The 17,329-nt window shown below is 39.1% G+C and overlaps 1 pseudogene; it reads right to left on the minus strand.

The window, feature by feature from the left end:
- Nucleotides 1-11,178: 11,178 nt before the first annotated feature.
- Nucleotides 11,179-11,719, minus strand: LOC126012095 (40S ribosomal protein S10-like; annotated as a pseudogene).
- Nucleotides 11,720-17,329: the final 5,610 nt, after the last annotated feature.

A 17,329-nucleotide genomic window follows, 5' to 3' on the forward strand; every position in this document is an offset into this window, starting at 1 on the left:
TGTGTCTGATATCATGGTTTAGTGATGAGTCATTGATGAAGCAGAGAATGTAGGTGGTGAATACAGCTGGTGCGACTCTGGCAGGATGGAAACTTGACTTGTTCTCTTCTTCTAAGATTGCCAGCCAGTGTCCCATGATTTTTCATGGCTTGATTTACATCTTTTTTTTTTTTTAATTTACGTCTTTTTTGAGACTAGATAGAATCTCTGGAGCTGGCCAAGTGCAGAAATAGTGACTGCCAAATACAAAATCTTTAAAAGTTCTCTATGCCAATCAAATATTTGCAAATATAGATACAGATACATTCAAAATATTTGTAATATCAAATAAAACTATGGCTAATCTAGATAAATATGTATAAAATCAGAACGTTAAAAATGATTGAAACATCTCAATATGGGATAGCTGAAGTAAATTATGAAATATCCCTTTACGGAAATTTGAGGATTTTACTCCTCTTCCCCCCCAAAATTCCAGGTTATAAATATTTAAACTTGTGGGTCAGAAAGTCCATCAAGTCTTGTTGGCAACTATTTAATCCTATGTTTGTAGCTCAAAAACATTCATGATGATAGGGAAATAAAAGAACACAGTTGTGTTTGTAAAACTATTTATAAATTTAGGTGACTAGTCCATGGGTCAAATTTGCTGATCCTTGTCTCTAATAACATATACATATATATGTTACCCCCCCCCCAACTTCCTGCTATCTCACCTGGAGAGGGAGACCCTCCTGGGAGGGATCTATGGAAGGTAACAAAGGGGTTGCCTGAGGGGTGTGAGGGAATTCAGTAATAAGCCAGGGGAAGAAGCAGCATAGAGGAATAAAAGACAGATTTAGATGCAGGCAGAGAGGCTGCTTAACAGGTTAGCTTAGTAGCCATGTAAGATACATGCATGGTGGTTAGAGCCTTGTAATAAAGCTGATATCTCCTGAACCTGACTGCCTGTGGATCATTTCCTTGCCACTACCCTGAACCCTGAGACAAGCCAGCAGGAAGGGGCTGCAAGGTACCAGCCTGGCCGAGAAAGGCCTACCATCATCCACTACCATCCAGGACTAATATTGATTTGGTGCATTCAACATATATATGTTATATATAAATATATACACATATATGCAGTTTTAAAATGTTTTCCTTTGTTTTGGAGGCCATACCCAGAAGAATTTAGAAGTTGTTCCTAACCCTGTGTTTAGGAGTGACCCCTTGCTTGTTTAGGGGACTATATATAGTGCTGGAGAGTGAACTGGAGCTCATCTGCATGCAAGGCAAAACATTTTATTCCTGAAACTTTCTCTCCAGTCATAAATATTGTATATTTTTTAAAAAACTTTCTTTTGAGGAAGGGGAATATCGTGGTGTTAAGGTGTTTAGCTATTCCTGGCTCTGTCCTTAGAAATTACTCTTGGAAGTGCTTAGGGTTTTATATATAATGTTGAGAAATTGAACCAAGATTGGCTGCATGCAAAGCAAGCACTTTAACCGCTGTACTATCTCTTCCACCCAATATATTATTTTAATTAGGATTATATTGGGTCAGAGAGAAAGTACAGGAGATAGGGCACTTCCCTTGCATGCAACTGCAGTAGTTGTGACCCTGGTTCACTTTATGGTACCATTTATGGTCTACTAAGCACTACCTAGCTATTCCTGAGACCTGAGTACTGCTGGGTGTGGTCCAAACCTCTCCATCGACAACAACAACAACAACAACAACAAAAAATCATGTTCTCTAGAAAGTTACTTAAATTATAATAAGTTAAGTTATGCATGTTTCACCAGAGTGATAGCACAGAGGGTAGGGCATTTGCTTTGTATATGGCTAACCTGTGTTCAATGCCCAGAATCCTGTATGGACTCCCAAGCCTCACCAGGAGTGACTCCTGAATGTAGAGCCAAAAGTAACCCCTGAACATTGCTGAGTGTGGCCCAAAATCCAAAAATAAAATGCATGTTTGAGATGGATTATTTATTTATCTAAAATGTTATCTTATAACTATTAAATAAATCAAATCATATAAATTTATTTATATATATATGTGACCACTACAAAACCTTATAATAACATCAGAATTTTAATCTAACTATTAAAATCCTAATTTGTGATTTTGAAATTCTTTTTTTATGGGGTGGGGGTCACACCTGGCAGCACTCAGGAATTATTCCTGGCTTTGCACTCAGAAATTGGTCCTTGGCGGGGCCGGGCGGTGGCGCTAGAGGTAAGGTGCCTTGCCTTGCCTGTGCTAGCCTTGGACAGACAGCGGTTCGATTCCCCGGTGTCCCATATGGTCCCCCAAGCCAGGAGCGACTTCTGAGCGCATAGCCAGGAGTAACCCCTGAGCATCACTGGGTGTGGCCCAAAAACCAAAAAGAAAAAAAAAAAGAAAAGAAAAAAGAAATTGGTCCTTGGAATGCTGGTAATCGACTGCAGTCCATCCTAGGCTAGCCACATACAAGACAAACACCCTACTGCTGTGTTTTCACTCCAGCCCCTAAAATTCTTTTAATGATGTAATTTTAAAAATATCTTAAAAAACAATCTTTTTTAAAAATGTTGAATTATGTCCAGAGGTTCTCTGGCTTTACTCCTTTTACTCCTTGCTTTGCCCTCAGGAATCACTCCTGGTGAGCTCCTGGGGCCATATAGGTGCTGGAGGTCACCTGGATTAGCTATATGTAAGGCAAGAACTGGACCTGCTGAACTATCTCTCTGCTCCCAGGAGAAAGTCATATTTAAAACAAATTATGACACAAATAAAATATCACAAAATATTTACAAATCTACTAGTCATATACAACCATTTTCATTTGTGCTCCTTTCAGTTCTTATCTATACTATGTACTTGTTAAAATATATCATATATATTAAAATATTTTAATAACTTTATTCCTATTATATCCTTAGGGTAAGAAGTTTGTGAAAAATTAAATTCAATAATGGGGGCTGGAGAGATAGCATGAAGGCAGGGTGTTTTCCTTGCATGCAGAAGGATGGCGGTTTGAATCTCGGCATCCCATGTGGTCCCTGGAGCCAGCCAGGAGTGAAATCTGAGTGCAGAGCTGGGAGTAACCTCTGAGCGCCGCTGGGTGTGACCCCAAAACCAACCCCCCCGAAATTAAATTCAATAAATGTTAATAATGACTATGATCATAGCAATGATCATGTGAAATAGAGAAATTCAGGCAGTTTTCAAAATAAGCTTTTTGGAGGAGAACTTAGCAAGTGCAGTCACAAATGATACTGTTAAGTGTTATTAAGAATCTTTCAGAAGAGACATGTTGATTCTGTTAGACTCTTTGTTCACACGGCCCAGGGGATAGACACAATAAAGATTCCCTAGGTATTGCTATCACTGTTTTTCTTATTGTAGACAAGTTAGTGCAGTGGGAATGACTTTAATGCTTTCAAAAGCTGACAGAACAATGCAAAATAATCCAAGGTTAGTGTGTAAACTATTTTGTTTGCTTTTGTCATCCAGTCTAAAGTTCCTGAACATACTTTTGAATCTGATACATTGCTAATGGTACAAACATTATTATCTGCTTATCAAAATCTGGGCAGTGATGACTAGAATGAATAATCAAGAAAAGCATAACAGTGACACATATAAGCACTATGCGGTAGAGGGAAGGGTGGGAAAGAGACTCAAGAATCAGTGTGTTGATGAAGAGTGATGTACATTCAATGACTGACACCAAGTATGAACATTTTTGTAACCACAGTGATTAAATGATAAATTATTTGAAAAAAGTAGAGTTTTGGGGTTCTTAGATGAGAGAGGTAGGTATACTGGGCATGGGAGTGGTGTTGATTATGTGTATGAGAAATCATTAATAATAGTACTTTAAACCACATAAGCTCAATGAAGAAAGTTTATAAGGATCTGGCACAAGACAAGATTTTTCACTCTCACCACTTCTTAAGTATGACAAGTACTTGTCATTGCAAGTTGGCAAGAAAAGATATCAAGGAATCTGTAGGAAAAGAAGAAATCAAACTTTTATTATTTTCAGATGATATGATACTACATTTAGAAAATACTAAATACTACAAAAAGCTTTTAGAAACAATAGATTTGTATAGTAGGCTACAAAATGAACATGCAAAAATTTATGGTTTTTCTATATAAAAATAATGAGAGAGAAGAAAGAGAAGAAAGATATTTTTAAAAAAATCCCATTCACAATTCTGCCTCAAAAAATCAAGTACCGGGCCCGGAGAGATAGCACAGCGGTGTTTGCCTTGCAAGCAGCCGATCTGGGACCAAAGGTGATTGGTTCAAATCCCGGTGTCCTATATGGTCCCCCGTGCCTGCCAGGAGCTATTTCTTAGCAGACAGCCAGGAGTAACCCCTGATCACTGCCGGGTGTGACCCGAAAACCAAAAAAAAAAAAAAAAAAAAAAATCAAGTACCTTGAAATCAATTTAAGAAATGAAAGAAGACATAAAGAAATAGAAACATTCTCTGGCTCATGGATTGGAAGGATTAGCATCATTATAATGTTAGTACTCCCCAAAGTATAAACTATCTATACTTTTATTTATCTATACAAAGTATCACTGTATGGATTATTGCAATCTCTATAAGGTTTATTATAGTTATAAGATCATTATAAGATATTTCAAATAAATAGATCAAACACTCCTGCACTTCATATGGAGCAATAAAACTTCACAAATAACTAAAGCAATCAATCATTGTGGGAAAAAGGTAGAAGGCATCACTTTCCCTAACTTCAAACTGTACTCTAAGGTGATATGATTAAAATAGCATGATATTGGAATGAAGAGAGCCTTCAACTCAAATCAATGGAACAGACTTGAATATCTTGAGACAAATCCTCAGATATATGTTCATTTAATCTTTAATCAAGGAGCAAGAAATATTAAGTGGAACAAGGAAAGTCTCTTCAACAAGAGATGCTTCGGAAAATTGGTCATCTGCATGCAAAAAATTAACTCAGACCTTCTTTTAACACCATGCACAAAAGTCAAATAAAAATTGATTAAGGATCTTGATACCAGACTGGAAATGATTAGGTACAGAGGGAGAAATGTAGGAAAAACTCTTCATGACATTGAAGCTAAAGGTAACTTGAAGGAAGAAATATGACTAGCCAAGCAAGTGAAAGAAAAAATAAACAAACAGGACTACATTAAAATGAGAAGCTTCTATACCTCAAAGGAAATGGTGAACTGGATACAAAGACTGCCCATAGTCTAGCATAAACTATTCACCTAATAACCATCTGATAAGGGGTTAATATCTAAGCTATATAAGGCACTGTTAGAACTCAGTAAGAAAACAGATCATCTAACCCCATCCAAAAATGGGGAGAAAGATGAACAGAAACTTCCTCAAAAAAGACATATAGAAGCCCCAAAAGCACATGAAAAATATCCTTTACATCATGAATCATCAGATGCAAGTCAAAGCAACAATGATATATCTCACATCATAAACACTGGTACATACACACACACACACACACACACACACACACACACACACACAGATTAAGAAAAATCAATGCTGGTGTGGATGTGGGAGAGAGAGACTCTTTTCACTGCTGGTAGGAATGTTGACAAGTCCAGCATACTTAGAAAGCTATATGGACGGGCCCGGAGAGATAGCACAGTGGCGTTTGCCTTGCAAGCAGCCGATCCAGGACCAAAGGTGGTTGGTTCGAATCCCGGTGTCCCATATGGTCCCCGGTGCCTGCCAGGAGCTATTTCTGAGCAGACAGCCAGGAGTAACCCCTGAGCATCACCGGGTGTGGCCCAAAAAACAAAAAACAAAAAACAAAACAAAAAAAAAGCTATATGGACATTCCTCACAAAACTAGAATTTGGACTCTCATATGACCCAGAAATACCACTCCTGGGAATATACCCTAGAAGTCTAAAAACACAATGCAGAAAGGGTATCTGCACTCCTATGTTCAATAAAGGACTATTCACAAAAGCCAGAATCTGGAAACAACCCAATTACTCAAACTAGATAAATAGATAAAGAGATTATGATACATCTAAACAATGGAATACTACACAGCTCTTATGAAAAATGAAGTTATGAAATTTTCTTATAAGGATATAGAGAGTTAAGTTATACTGAGCAAAATGAGTCAGAGACTGAAGGACAGACAAAATTATCTTACTCATTTGTGAGATATTAAAAAAAAAGGAGGGGGATTGTATGACTGTATGGTAATAATCCCCGAAGACAATAGATTTGAGGTCCAGGAGGACGGGTTCATGGTAAGAAGCTTGCCACAAAGAGTAGTCAGTGCAGTGGATTGCTATGACAATGATAGTTGGAAATGATAACTCTGTACAAGAACTGGGAGGTGTAAGGAGGTAAAGATACTTCCTCAGTTACAATATTGCAAATCACTATGTCTAAAAGAAAAAAAAGGAAGAGAGAGAGAGAGAGAGAGAGAGAGAGAGAGAGAGAGAGAGAGAGAAGAAAATATATTTGCAATAGAGGATGTCAAGGAGAAGGGCAGGGGAAGGACAGGAAGAAACCTGGGGACATTAGTATTGGTGCTGGGAAATATGCACTGGTAAAGGGATGGTCGCTGGACTTTGTAGGATTAAAACGCATTCATAAACAACTTTGTAATTATATCACATGGTGGTTTAACTTAAAAAATATTTTTTAAAAATGATCTCTGTGACAAAAAAAGACACTAGCTCTGACTTGAATATATACTTCTGAATGGGGAAAATACTAAGAAAGGAAGAAAGGAAGGAAGGAAGGAAGGAAGGAAGGAAGGAAGGAAGGAAGGAAGGAAGGAAGGAAGGAAGGAAGGAAGGAAGGAAGGAAGGAAGGAAGGAAGGAAGGAAGGAAGGAAGAAGGAAGGAAGGAAGGAGGAAGGAAAAAAGGGGAAAGGAAGAAAGAAAGAAAGAAAGAAAGAAAGAGAAGAGAAAGAAGAAAGAAAGAAAGAAAGAAAGAAAGAAAGAAAGAAAGAAGAAAGAAAGAAAGAAAGAAAGAAAGAAAGAAAGAAGAAAGAAAAGAAAAGAAAGAAAAGAAAGAAAGAAAGAAAGAAAGAAAGAAAGAAAGAAAGAAAGGAAGAAAGGAAGAAAGGAAGAAACAAAGAGAAAGAAATTATCAAAAAGGCAAGATTCAATATAAGTGTTCTTATGTTCAGTTTACACAAAACTGGCAGCTATCTATTTAAACAGATCCTGAAACTAATAGTTTTGTAATTAATAAATTATGAGCCTGCTTATTTTTTTGTATTATTTGTTTTAATTTGGGGACCACACCTAGCAGTGTTCAGGGGTTACTCCTGACTGCACTCAAATTCACTCCTGGTGGTGCTTGGGGGACCATATAGGATATGAGGAATCGAACCTGGCTGTGCTGTTTTCAAGTCAAACACCCTATACAGTGCTTACTGTATTTTTTTTCTAAGAAACAAAACAAAACAAAAAACCCAAAATAACAAACAAAACTTTGCTGCTGTTCCTCTACCACTATAGAAAAAATGAGCCAGCAAAGAAATACCTTGTCTCACTTGCCAACAAAAGAAAACATAACAAAAGAAACCCTATTACTTGTTTCTGGGTTAAAAATTGAGCACACACCACAATTATTTTGTGAGTGCCATCTCCTAGGAGTACCCAAAGCCTTCTCTTTTGTTTGTCATAGTCTTATTCATTCATATGCAACAGGGAGAGAAAAAGACTTCAGATGGGAAGTTTACATAGTCTCCACCCACATCTTCTGGAGCTTTGGGAGACACTTAAATCTAAGTGAACATTTGCTATTCATTTCCCAAGTTGCAAATGGAAAATATTAGCAGCCAAGAGCTTACCCGTGAGCACTGTTCCTGGCCTTGGGTGGAACTGAGGGTCCTTTCTCATATTCTCAATGCCTGGTCTAAAGTAGATATTCAATAATAAAGAACAGAGAAACTGGAGGCTCTACTTCAACCACTAATGAATGAATAAAATATCTGATATAAAATTCCATCTTGTCCCTGGCACAGCATGATTTCCTAAGCTACATAGGAAACAACCCTCTCCCCAAGGAGAAGTCCCTGAGCACAGCTGGGTGTGGCCTCAAGCCTCAAAAAAAAAAAAATAAATAAAACAACTAAGAAACTCTAACTAGACAGAACTTTGATAAAATTCTTTGTTGGTGAGGCTTAAAAGACTTGGAAACATGTCAGTGGGGGAATATAAATTGTACAACTGCTGTGTAATTTGGCAATGATTATTAAACTAAAAAATGCATCTACCCTGTGACCTAACCATTCCTTTTCTGGGAATTCATCCTACTTTAAAACTCCCTCACACATGCACACAGACAAGAATAATAATTGCAGCATTATTTACACTAGCAAAAAGACTACAAGTTAAATGTTCGTGTAGAGATGAAATATATGGTATATACATATGATATACATATAATGGAATTTTGGACAGATGTGAAAAATGAATGAGAGGGTGTAAGGAGATAGTTCAAGTGGTAGAACACATCCACATCCTAGCATGAGGGAGGCCTTAGGTTTGGTCCTCAGCAACACACACACACACACACACACACACAATTATATATATTGTCATGGGATAATATCCAAGCTATTAGGTGAAGTGAATTAAATCAGGTATCAAGCAATATGTTTAATATTATAGCCCTCTGTAAACAACAATATTGTTTAAAAAAAATAAAAGGACACAGATAATATTTTTATATATTAAAAGTACTGGGTCTTTTGAAAGGTTACCACCCCAAAACTGGTAATGGTAGTTCAATCTGGGGAAATTTCCAGGATTAGAGTCATGGTTGTTCTTCAGAGGTGGGTCTATAAATGTGTCCTTTTGGTTGAGAGAAAGAGGGAGGAAGCCAATTACCTTGGTGCAATCTGGGGGAGGCCTTACTGTTGCCTAAAGTAAGTAGATTTTTAGAGATTGTGAAACCACTGAATATTTTTTTTTCTGAAAAGGAGATGATAGAACAAATACATTTGGGGACCTTTGGTATTTGAGATAGTACAGGCTTAATTTCCACTTTGTGTATTCTTTCAGTTTCCAGCTATGTGTGCACATTATCAACTACAAAATTTGAAATTAAAGTGTTCAGCAAGTTGGGACTGGAGAGATATTAAAGGCAGGTAAGGGTGCATGCTTGCCTTGCAAGCATCCAACTTGGATTCATTTGCTGGCACTTCATATGTCCTTCCTGCACAGCCAGGAGTAATTCCTGAATTCAGAGTGCCAGAAGTAACCCTGAGCATTGTCAAGTGTGGGCCCAAAACAAAACAAAACAAAACAAAAACGAAAGTAGATTGCTTAAATTAGTTTCCAAAGAAAATGACTGTTGTTTTATTTTGTTTCTGGGCCACACCCAGTATGTGCAGGGGCCATTCCCAGTTTGATACTGAGGACTTTTCCTGGCAGTGCTGGGAATTGAACCCAGGGCCTCCTGCATGCAAAGCATACACTCAGTTCTATTAATCTAGATCTCTGTTCCAAAAGAAAAATGGTAAACTCACTTTCATACAGTGAATTCTAATTTTGTAACAAAAAATTATTATTTATAGAAACAGTGGATGTACTCCAAAAACCCCTTCCTCACACCTATATTTATTGCAGCACTATTCACTATAGCCAGGCTCTAGAAACAACCAAGATGCCCTTCGACAGATGAATGGCTAAAGAAATTGTGGTACATATACACAATGGAATATTACGCAGCCGTCAGGAGAGATGAAGTCATGAAATTTTCCTATACATGGATGGACATGGAGTCTATTATGCTGAGTGAAATAAGTCAGAGGGAGACAGAGAGACACAGAATAGTCTCACACATCTATGGGTTTTAAGAAAAATAAAAGTCATTTTTGCAACAATTCTTAGAGACAATGAGAGGAGGGCTGGACTGCCAGCTCACTTCATGAAGCTCACCACAAAGAGTGGTGAGTGCAGTTATAGAAAATAACTACACTGAGAACTACCATAATCATGGTGAATGAATGAGGAAACTGGAAAGCCTGTTTAGAGTACAGGTGGGGATGGGTGGAATGGAGGGATAGTTTGGGGACATTGGTGGTGGAAATGTTGCACTGGTGAAGTCTTTACATGACTGAAACCTAATCACAATCATATTTGTAAACAAGATGTTTAAATAAAGAAAAAAAGGAAAAAAAGGAAGAACAGTGGATGTCTGCAATGAGAATTGGGCAGTTGAATAGGAGAGAGAGTTTAGACTTACCTTTATAAAAAATACCAAATCATGCTCAGGAGGTGCAGGGGTCCTTTACTGGCAATTCTCAGAAAACCAGGCCAGTGGTTTCAAACAAGGCTAAGGATACTGGTGTTGCTCAAGCTCTGTGATCTGGGGATATCAGACCAATCCAGTAGTCATAGGGGACCTCTTGGGCCACACCCAGAGATAACCAAGAAGCCTTCAAACACAGGTTTGGAATGTACTAAGGCATGCCCCTAAGTGCTGTACTATCTCCCAGCTCTAGTCCCTGCATGTATTTTTTTTTAGTATCTTTTGATACTAAATGACTCAAAAAAAAAATAACTCCACAAAAACCCAAACAATCACCAAAATTTTTAAAATTAAACTAGAAGTATAGAGAAAATGGGATGGAGATGTTATCTTAGGAAGTAGAAATAGCATTTTTGGTGTGTAGTAGGATCAGGCACCCTAGTTTCAAATCCCTGCTCTTTTAGCAGCTGTTTGCTGTTGTGTTAAATCTTTGGATCTCTTTTGCACAAAAATGTGTACTTTACATGTAAACTAGTTCATGTAAAGCACATTTCTGATAAAAAGCATGTATCAGGAGGTGAGTACTTGGCAATCAGTATTATTATATGGCAGTTGAAATCCTTCTATGATCCAAAAACCACTTTTAAGGAGTCTACTAGAGACTCATATGAGGCAAGAACATCTGAGATAGCTCAATGTTGTTCCTTGCACAGTGTAACTCCCTCATATTATGATGTTGGTGCTGACAGTGGGAAAAGTCAACGTCTTGCCTGAAAAGTGTCTTAGGGTAATATAATGCCACTTAAAAAAAAAAAAAAAACCAAAAACCACCAATGGGATTAATTGTGCCACTGCTTAGCTGCCTTTGATTTCTGCTAAGTGCTTATGTCAAATGGGCAGAAAGATTGTGAGGACAATATGAAATAATAGTAAAGACTCATAAAAATTTTTTCTGGCATAGATTTATTCAGCACAAAACAATCTCCAACTTTACTGGGGCAGTTGACCACGTCCACGACCAAATCTTTGCCTCTAAACTGGAATTCTGTTGCTAGACTCAGCACCAGCTTAGGCTCTCTTGTAGCACCAGGGGACACAGCACTCCGCCGGGTAGGTATCTCTGTCGGCTTCCCTTTGGGTGAATCTTACAGGCCTCTCGCCCTCCAGACCTTTGGGTAGTGGCCTTCCCAGTTTCAGGGCCCGGCTGAGACGCAGGGTGGCAGGCACGAACTTGGAGGCAGGTGGAGGTAATCCCGGAGATACTGGATCCCCTCATTGGTAAGGTTCCAGTAGAAATGTCTCTAGGGCGAACTGCTCTTTCACTTAGCCTTGCGACTTGAGAGGCTGCATGGCCTTCATGACGTTAAGACTGAGCACGTTCTTGTCTGCCAACATCCTGGTGTTTTAGGCATGTGGACGTCCTTCTTGGCCACCATCACCCCCTTCCTTGAAAAGGAGCTCATACGGTTCTTCTTGGGCATCAACATCCAAATTTCCCAGAGGGGCCGTGGGGTCACCCCAGCTCTGCAAGCTCAGCAGTACAAGTGAGCTGCACCTTCAGATCAGCAGCAAAGACCAGGCGAGGAGTTTTAGAGACCCGCTACAGGCCAAGGAACCCTCATTTCCTGCACTACCCCAACTCCTTTAACAAGATGGGAGAGGCAGGGGATGGTGGCCCTGGGCTAGCTCTGCCTAAGCTGCACTCCATTTGTTTCTTTATCAGGATCGTTTTATTTGAAATGTGTAGCAAATCTCTTCCTACTTTTGGCAAAGGCATAATTCTGACTGATAATATTTCTATTGGTATAAATTCAATTCCAGATTCCAATTATTTATACTTTTATTTCCAGTCAGACTTATATTAGTATTACTTGTTTGGTAATATTTTTTTGTAAACAAAGAAGGATACTTAGAATGATTGTCCATATACATAGCCATACTAAAATGGCTTATATTACATTTTTTAATTTTGCAGTTTGAAATGAAATACTTTTACTGGGGAATAACTCTGGTTAAGAATGCCTGGCTAGGTGCCGGAGAGATAGCACAGCGGTAAGGCGTTTGCCTTAAATGCAAAAAGGATGGTGGTTCGAATCCCAGCATCCCAAATGGTCCCCTGAGCCTACCAGGAGCGATTTCTGAGCATAGAGCCAAGAGTAACTCCTGAGCACTGCCGGGTGTGACCCAAAAATAAAAAAAATGAAAATAAGAGTGCCCTGCTAGCAAGGTCAGGGTGGAAGTTAGGGGCTGGAGAAATAGTTCAGTGGGGTAGAGTGTTTGCCTTGCACCCAGCCAACTCAGGTTCATCCCCTAGCATCACATATGGTTCTCTGAACCCTATCAGGAATGATCTCTGAATGCAGACCCAGGAGCCTGCTGGGTGTGCACCTCACAAAAAAAGCACAAGAGTTTGATCCCTGATCACACAGTGATTTCTGGACACAAAGCACCCAGAAGTTCAAAAGTACCACAAACCTTGAAGGGATGTGATCTCGTGTGAGCACGGAAACTGAAAAAGATGTAATTTTAATGGTCAAGGGAATGAGACCCCTTACCAAGCAGGTATATAATTATCAGCGCAAGTCCAGGGTCCCAGAGAGATAGTAGAGTGGGAGGGCACTTGCCTTGCATGTGACTATTCTGGTTCAATCCTTGAAACTACATATGATCCTCTGGGCCCTGCCAGGGGTAACCTCTTAGCTCAGTACCAGAAAAGAAGCCTTGAGAACTGTGGGGGTGTGGTTGCAATTCCCACTCACAAAAGAATGCAACACCTTGTGGACAATGAGCATCACAGTGTGACTGCAGCAACCTGATGTTTTTGTTTTGTTTGTTTGTTTCTGCCACACCTGGATTGTGCTCAGGTATTCACTTCTGGCCAGGGAATGAACCTAGTTCAGGGACATGAAAGGTAAGTGCCCTACCTGTGTATTATTGTTCTGCTCCAGAAGCCTGATATTGGGCCTCTGAGGAGCACCACCACAAACACTGCAAGCCCCACGGCAAGTCTGTGTACACTTTGTCCTATGTTACTGCAATAATAACATCAACATAGAGAAAGGAAGGCCAAAAAAATTTAAAAAGCAAATGAAATCATTATAAATGTACATAAATCCTGTGTTAGTCATAACATGATTCTCCCTTGCAGGTTTCTAAGTTTGTATTAATAATTTCTTTTTTTTAAAAAAAAGAAACACAAGTACTTAAGTAATGGCTAAGAGAAAGAACATGATCAGTAACCTTTTGTAATGGCAGTAATGATCCTATAACCCGAATTCATAGAGTTAATAAGAAAGGGAAGCTGTATTATATGGGCTCAGGACAACCTTACAAGAATGGAAGACTAGCGACCCATTGAGTCCAAAGCAGGAACTGCACCCAGGCACACAAACTATTGATGCTTGTAGATTACAAATGAGGTTTTTTATAAAGGGCAGTTTATATATATATAAAATCTGAATTCTGAGTCCATTTCTAAACATCTACTGAGGTCTAGAAAAATGTTCATATGTACTTCATTCTATTTACTTGTTAGGTTTATATTGGAAGATGGTAATGCAAGCATTGATTGCTCTGACGGTTTAAACCTTTGAAAATGCATACAGCTCTGAGTTATTGCTTTCGTTTCTTTGTAATGATTAATTATCAAATTGATGAATGAAGGTGGAGTTGAGGCTTTAGGGAAAATGTTAGGCTACAGAAAAAGTATTAACTCAGATATTTTGTTGCTTATAATATAGACCTTGGAGTATAGGTTTTGGACAATATATGAAATGAAGAATGAAGAAAATGAAGAAGAAACAAATGAAGAAAAACAGAAGAAAACAAATGAACATAGTATAAGTATAACATCAAAGGAAGCAATGTCACTATCCTTTGTTTTTGGGCCACACTCAGGGTTCTCGGGGCTTACTCCTGGCTCTGCTCTCAGAAATCATTCTTGGCAGTGAATGGGAGACTACATGGGATGCTGGAACTTGAACTTAAGTTGGTCGCATGAAAGACAAGCTTCATGTCTTCTGCATTATCTCTTAGGCCCCAATGTTACTATTCATTAGGAGGGCATGAATCATCCTCACTTCATTCTCTTTTCTTTCTACAGTCTTTCCTCCAGCAACCCAATATCTTAAGGCTGATAAATAAACTTAGTATCACATACATTTTTTTGAATAAACTTTATTAGTGTTTTATTGTTACTTTTAACATTTTAAATTTTGTTTTGTTTTAGGACGACATCGTGTGTCACAGGAGTGATTCCTTGGTTGCTTAGAGAACCCTGCACTATCAGGGATCAAACCCAGGCCTCCAGTGATGCAAAGCACATGTTCAGTTCGTTCTCTCCTACCCAAATATTCACTTCTTTTGGTTTGTTTTTATGGGCCACACTTGGAGATGCCCAAGTTTTATCTGGCTCTGCAACTATTTCTTAGAATCACTCCTGGTGTTGCTCAGGGGGACCATATGGGATGATCCTAACATCAAAACTGGCAAATGCCCTACATACCACTGTACTATCTCTTAGGTCCCAAATATGTGCTATTATCCGCATTAAAACATGACTAGCTTGCTCTTATTTATCAGATATTAGTTGAAGTTTATTACTTTTGGAGCAGGGGTGTATGTGCTAGGGATTAGACCCTGAGCATCACACATGCAAGGCAAGTGCTCTACTGAAGAGTATTCCTAAAGTTTCCTTTTATTTGAAATTCATTTCAGTGATTTGTTAACCAAAAACATCAATCAAATGGTACATCAAAAATACTTAACTTAAAATCATAAATGAATATCTGGTTTCTTAATGTCTTTCCAAATTATCTCTGCTATAACATATTTAAGTCAAATCATTTAAGCAAAATCATCTAACTTTTTTATATATGGAGATGACATTAACTATTCTCCAGTTTAGTATGCCTCATGGCCTCTGTCCTAACTACTCAACACTGCCCTTTCAGAGCAAAAGCAGTTATAAATAAATAAGTCTGTGTTCAAACAAAACTTTTTGGTGACTGAAATGAGAATTTCACAAAATTTTCAAGTCACAAAGAAGAACTTTTAAAATAGTTAAAAATATATCGAAGGGGCAGGCTATATTACAGTGAGTAAGGCTTTGCTTGCAGTGGATCTGAGTTTGCTCCCCAGCACCAGAGATGGTCCTTGGAACCCTTCCAGAATTGACCCCTGAGCACAGAATCATGAACAAGTCCTTAGCACAGTTGATGCGGCCCTTCACAAGAAACCATTAAAAAAAATAGAATAAATACTTTTGTCTGGCACCAAATAGAAAGCAGGTTGGATTGGGCCCTACACCCATAGTTTGTTGAGCTCTGCATTATTATTCTGGCTAATGTGAGATTCCTAAATAGTAATATACTGAGATATTACTGTGAAGCATTTACTCAGTCTTGTTTCCCCACATTACTACAACTTTCTGCTACACTGCTGGCACTGATGGAACTTAATTCCACGGTTCCTAAGGTTAAAGGAATTGCTTGCAATTACACAAACATACCACCAATCTTTTAGGCTTGAGAGGAGTGAAATGACTATAAAGGGGCATTTTGATGTTGTTGTTGTTGTTGTTGTTGTTGTTGTTGTATCAGTGTTCTTGTAACAGTGGCCAAGAGACAGAGTGGCAAGTTGCAAAAATCCAGGGGAAAGACAAAGGCCATCTTGCATGAACTTACAGAAACAGAAAACGATAAATGGTAGACAGACTGAAGATGTGTTTTGATTAGAGGAGGAGGATTGAATACATTGTTTTGTACCTCTATCAGGTACAAAAGAAACAGAAGGTAAAATGATTTCTTTTTACTAATTTTTTTTTTTGGCCACACCCGGCGGTGCTCAGGGGTTACTCCTGGCTGTCTGCTCAGAAATAGCTCCTGGCAGGCACGGGGGGACCATATGGGACACCGGGATACGAACCAACCACCTTTGGTCCTGGATCGGCTGCTTGCAAGGCAAACACCGCTGTGCTATCTCTCTGGGCCCTCTTTTTACTAATTTTTTATTAAATTTTTATTATGATCGAAGTGTATTACAAGTCTTTCACAGGATTATTTACGGTACATAGTGACAACCAGTATTGTCCACCACCAGTATTGTCCTTCCTCCACCTATTCCCAGCATGTATCCCATATCTCCTCCTTTACCCCCCAGAATACTAGTGTAACTGGTCTCCACTTTACAGCTTGTTGTAGATTGGGTATCTATTCTGTTGTCATTGACTTTGGGTTTGGTGTTCAAGTCTGATCATTTTTTTTTATTTTTTATTTTTTTTTTTTTGGTTTTTGGTTTTGGGGCCACACCCAGCGGTGCTCAGGGGTTACTCCTGGCTGTCTGCTCAGAAATAGCTCCTGGCAGGCACGGGGGACCATATGGGACCCTGGGATTTGAACCAACCACCTTTGGTCCTGGATCGGCTGCTTGCAAGGCAAACGCCACTGTGCTATCTTTCCGGGCCCAAGTCTGATCATTTTTTTATCTTCACTACATGTTCATATGACTGGTCCCGGTATCATTTTCCCCCCTCAATTTATGAGGCTGAATTCTTTTTACTAATTTTTAATTGTACTATCATAGTTTACAATACCATTGAAGTCATTGTCTTGCACTTGCAGAGAACTACACCACCAATTGCTCCCATCAGTGTTTTCAGGAGTCTTCCACATAACATACATTCTATAAAGTGGTGCCTAAATTTAGGTTCGTTAAAGTGGTTGCCTAAATTTTCCTTTAAATATTAACAACCCCTTAAAATCTACAGGGTCTAACCAGCTAGTCTGCTTTAGTCATTAACCCAACTGCGAAGCGCAGCTTACCACTTCACTTTTTCAACCTAAAACTAAGTGAGGCCCTGGAATCCCGGTCCTGCATGCCTGGAGACACTTGAGCGATTAATTGCAGTTTCCCCAGGTGTATTTTTCCCCTGCGCCCGCCCAACCACGGCCCAAGGTCCACCCTCTCCATCCAGCATTTCCACTCCAAACCCGGCTCCCGCCTCCCGGGCTCCCGCCCACCCTAAGGCCCCGCCCACACCATCTCCGCAACCTAACTTTTTCCCTCCTTCCGCCGCTTTCCTTCGCCCCACCTCTACA

Source organism: Suncus etruscus, chromosome 6 (genome assembly GCF_024139225.1).
Source record: "Suncus etruscus isolate mSunEtr1 chromosome 6, mSunEtr1.pri.cur, whole genome shotgun sequence".
NCBI classification, from domain to species: Eukaryota; Metazoa; Chordata; class Mammalia; order Eulipotyphla; family Soricidae; genus Suncus; species Suncus etruscus.